The sequence below is a fragment of the Oncorhynchus kisutch genome, linkage group LG29 (genome assembly GCF_002021735.2).
Source record: "Oncorhynchus kisutch isolate 150728-3 linkage group LG29, Okis_V2, whole genome shotgun sequence".
Classification (NCBI taxonomy): Eukaryota; Metazoa; Chordata; class Actinopteri; order Salmoniformes; family Salmonidae; genus Oncorhynchus; species Oncorhynchus kisutch.
In genome coordinates this window covers 26,373,517-26,382,326 of record NC_034202.2, presented here as the reverse complement: position 1 = coordinate 26,382,326, position 8,810 = coordinate 26,373,517, and positions in this window count along the sequence as shown.

Below are 8,810 nucleotides of genomic sequence, written 5' to 3'. Positions count from 1 at the left end.
ATGTGGAAATTGAGCTAGTTGAGATGACTAAACTGCTTGGAGTAACCCTAGATTGTAACCTGTCATGGTCAAAACATATTGATACAGTAGTAGCTAAGATGGGGAGAAGTCTGTCTTTAATAAAGCGATGTTCCACCTTCTTAACAACACTATCAACAAGGCAGGTCGTACAGGCCCTAGTTTTGTCGCACCTTGACTACTGTTCAGTCGTGTGGTCAAGTGCCACAAAATAGGACTTGGTTCAGAACAGGGCAGCACGGCTGGCCCTTGGATGTACACAGAGAGCTAATATTAATAATATGCACGTCAATCTCTCCTGACTGAAAGTGGAGGAGAGATTGACTTCATCACTTACATATCACTTACATACTTTTATTTATGAGAAGTTTTAACATGTTAAACGCACCGAGCTGTCTGTCTACACTACTGGCACACAGCTCGGACACCCATGCACCCCACAAAACATGCCACAAGAGGTCTCTTCACAGTCCCCAAGTCCAGAACAGGCACACAGTACTACATAGAGCCATGACTACATTGGACTCTATTCCGCATCAAGTAACTGACACAAGCAGTAAAATTAGATTTAAAAAACAGATTCAAAAACACTTTATGAAACAGCGGGGACTGTGAAGCAACACAAACATTGGCACAGACATATACCAACACACACATACATACACACACACACGATAGCATGCGCACTATACGTACATACACATGGATTTAGTACTGTAGATATGTGGTAGTGGTGGAGTAGGGGCCTGAGGGCACACAGTGTGTTGTGAAATCTGTGAATGTATTGTAATGTTTTTAAAATTGGATAAACCGCCTTAATTTTGCTGGACCCCAGGAAGAGTAGCTGTTGCTTTGGCCGCAGCTGCTTTGGCAGCAGCTAATGGGATCCATAATAAATACAAATAGAAATACGAATGGCAACATAAGAAGTGAAATGTTAGTACACTGTGCAGTAGCATGTCTACTGCTCATGCCTGAACCGATTATGATCCTTTGCATGTTTGCCTGAGAGTAGTGTAAGTTAATGTTAACACAGTTGAATGTAAGTATGAATGTTGTTATTGAGTAGCCTGAAACAAATATTATTGTATTTGTTTGTGTGTGTGTTGTGGGGGCTCATAGTAATGGGTGGAATGGAATAGATGGAAATTAATCGAGCACATCAAACACGTGTTTTGCTACCATTCCATTCCAGCCATCATTATGAGCCATCCTCCCGTCAGCAGTCTCCTGTGCACACAACAGCTTAGAAATGTTAAAGTTTTTTACATTTCTGTACCCTCATGTATAGTGTACCTATAGCTCATCAGCATTATGATAGGAAGGTGGGATTTATTGATGTTGCCATATCATATAGCTACTCGCACCATTACATACAGTACATGCAATCATCTATCATACCGCCATACTCCAAACCACCCCTCTACAGCCTATGTCATAAACTAACTGCATACCTGGAGAGAGAATGTATTTCAAAATGTTGAATATCACTCTAAATAAAAAAGGAACCTGCACATCGCATGATAATTTGATATGTAATTGTTTATCACTTTCCTAAAAATAGTTTTCCTGTGGCCTAAAATGTTTATGAATTACAATGTAATTTGTACAGTTGAAGATGACCCGTGCTTTGGCTCATATATAAAGTCAAGGCTGTTTTCTACTAACAAGTTGAGTCAGTGATTGTTCTCAAATGCCGCAACAACAAAAAAGTAATGCTCTGCTGCATTATATGGTGCATTGGTGCATATGTGGTGCATTGGTGCATTATATGTGCATTGGAATATTGTTTTGTTGCATTTTAGAACAGTAAAGCAGACCTAACTAGCAAGTAGCAAAGACACAGAAAAGCATACTTTTTTGAAATGTGAAAATTCAATTTGAATAAAAAATACTTTGGTGGTTTTCAATGTTGCTTCAAGTCTTTGTCACAAATAAACGTTTGGATTCTTGTTGCTCTTTACTAGTTCATTATTACTTTTTGAATTATAACCATTTCGCATTTGCATAAATGCTCCATAGGCAATAATGGTACATTTTACGTTCACCACTGCTCTTGAACCATTTAAATGCCCAGTACAGTCAAAAGCATGACTTGTATATGTTTTCACACTATGAGTTTGGAATAATACTGTAAAATTGTGAAAATTATGGTAATGCCCTTTTAATGTAAGAGCTGTTTGAAAAGACTGCCTGAAATTGCTGCCTGTTTTGGAGTTTTGGCCTGCCTGGTGACCAGGCAGTAAATTAGTTTATAGACCAATAAAAAGAAAGTTCCAACCCTCTCTGCCAATAACAGGTAGTTTTCAGTAACTTTTCAGCCAATAACAGTTTGTTTTCAGTTTTCCCCTCCCCACTCAGACCACTCTGAGTATAAATATTATTTTTGCTGTCTCTTGGTGTCTTTCCTATACAGTGGGGCAAAAAAGTATTTAGTCAGCCACCAATTGTGCAAGTTCTCCCACTTAAAAATATGAGAGAGGCCTGTAATTTTCATCATAGGTATACTACAACAACGACAGACAAAATGAGAAAAATAAATCCAGAAAAGTAGTAGCGAATGGGGATCCTAAAAACTAAACTCCCAGAGAGTCCTAGATAAATTATTGTGCGAGAAATTGCTCTTTGCTAAGAACACGTTTTTTCACAAAATGTTTTACAAATTTAATGGAAAACAATCACACTGAGGTACTTAATTGTTACCCAGAAATGATTTGATATTCGGATAGAAAAGGTTCCATTGGATCTTTAAGTTACAAACACCATGACCAACATTGACATATGCAGAATGACTTAGCCAGACTGGCCTGACAGCATTCCTGTCAGATACAAACAGAGGGACAACCCACTTAGCAATCTCACTAGGATAAAGACCTCCTCCATTCCTGTCATTATTGAAAGAGATTGTGATACCTCACATCTCAAAATAGGGCTACTTAATGTTAGATCCCTTACTTCAAAGGCAATTATAGTCAATGAACTAATCACTGATCATAATCTTGATGTGATTGGCCTGACTGAAACATGGCTTAAGCCTGATGAATTTACTGTGTTAAATGAGGCCTCACCTCCTGGTTACACTAGTGACCATATCCCCCGTGCATCCCGCAAAGGCGGAGGTGTTGCTAACATTTACAATAGCAAATTTCAAATTACGTTTTCGTCTTTTGAGCTTCTAGTCATGAAATCTATACAGCCTACTCAATCACTTTTTATAGCTACTGTTTTACAGGCCTCCTGGGCCATATACAGCGTTCCACATTGAGTTCCCTGAATCGGACCTTGTAGTCATAGCAGATAATATTCAAATTTTTGTTGACTTTAATATTCACATGGAAAAGTCCACAGACCCACTCCAAAAGGCTTTCGGAGCCATCATCGACTCAGTGGGTTTTGTCCAACATGTCTCTGGACCTACTCACTGTCACAGTCATACTCTGGACCTAGTTTTGTCCCATGGAATAAATGTTGTGGATCTTAATGTTTTTCCTCATAATCCTAGACTATCGGACCACCATTTTATTACATTTGCAATTGCAACAAATAATCTGCTCAGACCGCAACCAAGCAGCATCAAAAGTCGTGCTATAAATTCACAGACAACACAAAGATTCCTTGATGCCCTTCCAGACTCCCTCTGCCTACCGAAGGACGTCAGAGGACAAAAATCAGTTAACCACCTAACTGAGGAATTCAATTCAACCGTGCGCAATACACTAGATGCAGTTGCACCCCTAAAAACTAAAAACATTTCTCATAAGAAACTAGCTCCCTGGTATACAGAAAATACCCGAGCTCTGAAGCAAGCTTCCAGAAAATTGGAACGGAAATGGCACCACACCAAACTGGAAGTCTTCTGACTAGCTTGGAAAGACAGTACCGTGCAGTATCGAAGAGCCCTTACTGCTGCTCGATCATCCTATTTTTCCAACATAATTGAGGAAAATAAGAACAATCCAAAATGTATTTTTGATAATGTCGCAAAGCTAAGTAAAAAACAGCATTCCCCAAGTGAGGATGGCTTTCACTTCAGCAGTAATACATTCATGAACTTCTTAGTGGAAAAGATCATGATTATTAGAAAGCAAATTACGGACTCCTTTTTAAATCTGTGTCTGCACAACTCTGCCAGGACCTAGGATCAAGAGAGACACTCAAGTGTTATAGTACTATATCTCTTGACACAATGATGAAAATAATCATGGCCTCTAAACCTTCAAGCTGCATACTGGATCCTATTCCAACTAAACTACTGAAAGAGCTGCTTCCTGTGCTTGGCCCTCCTATGTTGAACATAATAAATGGCTCTCTATCCACCGGATGTGTACCAAACTCACTAAAAGTGGCAGTAATACAGCCTCTCTTCAAAAAGCCAAACCTTGACCCAGAAAATATAAAAAACTATCGGCATATATCAAATCTTCCATTCCTCTCAAAAATGTTAGAAAAGGCTGTTGTGCAGCAACTCACTGCCTTCCTGAAGACAAACAATGTATACGAAATGCTTCAGTCTGGTTTTAGACCCCATCATAGCACTGCGACTGCACTTGTGAAGGTGGTAAATGACCTTTTAATGGCATCAGACCGAGGCTCTGCATCTGTCCTCGTGCTCCTAGCACTTAGTGCTGCTTTTGATACCATCGATCACCACATTCTTTTAGAGAGATTGGAAACTCAAATTGGTCTACACGGACAAGTTCTGGCCTGGTTTAGATCTTATCTGTCGAAAAGATATCAGTTTGTCTCTGTGAATGGGTTGTCCTCTGACAAATCAACAGTAAATGTCGGTGTTCCTCATGGTTCCGTTTTAGGACCACATTGTTTTCACTATATATTTTAACACTTGGGGATGTCATTCGAAAACATAATGTTAACTTTCACTGCTATGTGGATGACACACAGCTGTACATTTCAATGAAACATGGTGAAGCCCCAAAATTGCCCTCGCTAGAAGCCTGTGTTTCAAACATAAGGAAGTGGATGGCTGCAAACTTTCTACTTTTAAACTCGAACAAAACAGAGATGCTTGTTCTAGGTCCCAAGAAACAAAGAGATCTTCTGTTGAATCTGACAATTACTCTTAATGGTTGTACAGTCGTCTCAAATAAAACTGTGAAGGACCTTGGCATTACTGTGGACCCTGATCTCTCTTTTGACTAACATATCAAGACTGTTTCAAGGACAGCTTTTTTTCCATCTACGTAACATTGCAAAAATCTGAAACTTTCTGTCCAAAAATGATGCAGAAAAATTCATCCATGCTTTAGTTACTTCTAGGTTGGACTACTGCAATGCTCTACTTTCCGGCTACCCAGATAAAGCACTAAATAAACTTCAGTTAGTGTTAAATACGGCTGCTAGAATCCTGACTAGAACCAAAAAATGTGATCATATTACTCCAGTGCTAGCCTCCCTACACTGGCATTACATGGGCTTGCTCCTACCTATCTCTCTGATTTGATCCTGCCGTACATACCTACACGTACGCTACGGTCACAAGACGCAGGCCTCCTAATTTTCCCTAGAATTTCTAAGCAAACAGCTGGAGGCAGGGCTTTCTCCTATAGAGCTCCATTTTTTATGGAATGGTCTGCCTACCCATGTGAGAGACGCAAACTCGGTCTCAAACTTTAAGTCTTTACTGAAGACTCATCTCTTCAGTGGGTCATATGATTGAGTGTAGTCTGGCCCAGGAGTGGGAAGGTGAACGGAAAGGCTCTGGAGCAACGAACCGCCCTTGCTGTCTCTGCCTGGCCGGTTCACCTCTTTCCAATGGGATTCTCTGCCTCTAACCCTATTGCAGGGGCTGAGTCACTGGCTTACTGGTGCTCTTTCATGCCGTCCCTAGGAGGGGTGCGTCACTTGAGTGGGTTGAGTCACTGATGTGATCTTCCTGTCTGGGTTGGCGCCCCCCTTGGGTTGTGCCGTGGCGGAGATCTTTGTGGGCTATACTCGGCCTTGTCTCAGGATGGTAAGTTGGTGGTTGAAGATATCCCTCTAGTGGTGTGGGGGCTGTGCTTTGGCAAAGTGGGTGGGGTTATATCCTTCCTGTTTGGCCCTGTCCGGGGTATCATCGGCCACAGTGTCTCCTGACCACTCCTGTCTCAGCCTCCAGTATTTATGCTGCAGTAGTTTATGTGTCGAGGGGCTGGGGTCAGTTTGTTATATCTGGAGTACTTATCCTGTCTTATCTGGTGTCCTGTGTGAATATAAGTATGCTCTCTCTAATTCTCTCTTTCTCTCTCTTGGAGGACCTGAGCCCTAGGACAATGCCTCAGGACTACCTGGCATGATGACTCCTTGCTGTCCCCAGTCCACCTGGCCGTGCTGCTGCTCCAGTTTCAACTGTTCTGCCTGCGGCTATGGAATCCTGACCTGTTCACCGGACGTGCTACCTGTCCCAGACCTATTATTTGACCATGCTGGTCATTTATGAACATTTGAACATCTTGGCCATGTTCTGTTATAATCTCCACCTGGCCCAGCCAGAAGATGACTGGCCACCCCTCATAGCCTGGTTCCTCTCTAAGTTTCTTCCTAGGTTTTGGCCTTTCTAGGGAGTTTTTCCTAGCCAACGTGCTTCAACACCTGCATTGCTTGCTGTTTGGAGTTTTGGACTGGGTTTCTGTACAGGACTTTGAGATATCAGCTGATGTACGAAGGGCTGTATAAATACATTTGATTTGATGATCTAGAACCACGGGAAACACAGGAGAGTCAATGAGAAAGAGACTGATTCTCTCATCGCGGCCCCCCTGTGTCTCCATGGCCAGGGAGATGCATACTCACCTGGGGTGAGGTCAGAGTGCCCTACCTGCTGCCTCGACTCCCAGAAGGACCAATCAGGCACACACCGGCAGTGTGCCCTCTGCGGCCACAGATGGTGCACGTGAAGGCCCCTCCTCCAGCCTCCCTACGCGCAGTCCCTCCCAACTCCATGGGCACCGGAGCGGACGTGCTGGGAGATGGAACCGATAGAGCCCGCTCAGGACGTCCACGGATGACCAGCAGGTTATCCAACCGGATGGACATATCAACCAGTTGGTCAAAGGTGGTGGTGGCATCCCTGCAGGCCAGCTCCCGTCGGACGTCCTCACGTAAGCTGCATCAATAGTGGTCAATGAGGGCCCTGTCGTTTCATCCTGCTCCGGCGGCCAAGGTCCGGAACTCCAGCGCAAAATCCTGCCCCATCCCCTGCCTCAAATGGATGAGTCGTTCACCCGCCGCTCTACCTTCGGGCAGATGGTCAAAGGCGGCCCAGAAACGGCGGGTAAACTCCTCGAAGTGATCCAACGCCGTGTCTTCCTCTCCCCACACGGGAGTGTGGGGAGAGGAAGACACGGCGTTTGCCCACTCCAGAGCTCTCCCCGAGAGGCATGAGACGAGGGCAGATACTCTCTCCCTTCCTGAGGGAGCTGGGTGAACAGTGGCTAGGTATAGGTCTAGTTGTAAAAGGAACCCCTGGCACTGTGCGGCCGTCCCATCATACTCCCTGGGAAGGGAGAGACGCATTCCACTGGAGCTGGATCCGGACAGGACGGGTAGAGATAACCCCGGTTGAGCTGGTCGAGGCGCTGGGGAGACGTCCTGTCTCTCCCAGCGGCCCATGGTCTGGACAACGCGATCCATCATTGCACCGAGATGATGTAGCATAGCCGTGTGTTCCTGGACGCGTTCCTCAACTCCTCTGACCGGGGTACCTGCTTCTTCTGACTCCATGGTTGGTGTAGGATTCTGTTAGGAGTGTGTATTGGAGGTGCAGTCAGATGCAGGAGAGCAGAGTGTAGTGAACAGGAGCACTTTTTATTCCGGTCAAAATTACAGCACAAAATAACATAAAATGTGCCCAAAACACGGAACATAGGCAAAAAGTTGCGCGCATAACAATATCCACAATATCAAAATACACGTAACACAAACAATCTTACACAAAGACATGATGGGGAACAGAGGAATAAATACGAAATATGAATTGATTGGGGAATGAAAACCAGGTGTGCAGGGAACAAGACAAAACAAATGGATACATGAAAAATGGAGTAGCAATGTCTAGAAAGCCGGTGATGACAAAATTGTGACAGTTTCATAAGTGTCAAAGGCTTTTATTGACAATTACATGAAGTTGATGCAAAGAGTCAATATTTGCAGTGTTGACCCTTCTTTTTCAAGACCTCTGAAATCCGCCCTGGCATGCTGTCAATTAACTTCTGGGCCACATCCTGACTAATGGCAGCCCATTCTTTTGTCAGAATTTGTGGGGTTTTGTTTGTCCACCTGCCTCTTAAGGATTGACCACAAGTTCTCAATGGGATTAAGGTCTGGGGAGTTTCCTGGCCATGGACCCAAAATATAAATGTTTTGTTCCCCGAGACACTTAGTTATCACTTTTGCCTTATGGCAAGGTGCTCCATCATGCTGGAAAAGGCGTTGTTCGTCACCAAACTGTTCCTGGATGGTTGGGAGAAGTTGTTCTCGGAGGATGTGTTGGTACCATTCTTTATTCATGGCAGTGTTCTTAGGCAAAATAGTGATTGAGCCCACTCCCTTGGCTGAGAAGCAACCCCACAAATGAATGGTCTCAGGATGCTTTACTGTTGGCATTACACAGGACTGATGGTAGCGCTCACCTCGTCTTCTCCAGACAAGCTTTTTTTCCGGATGCCCCAAACAATCGGAAAGGGGATTCATCAGAGAAAATGACTTTACCCAAGTCCTCAGCAGTCCAATCACTTTACCTTTTGTACAATATCAGTCTGTCCCTGTTGTTTTTCCTGGAGAGAAGTGGCTTCTTT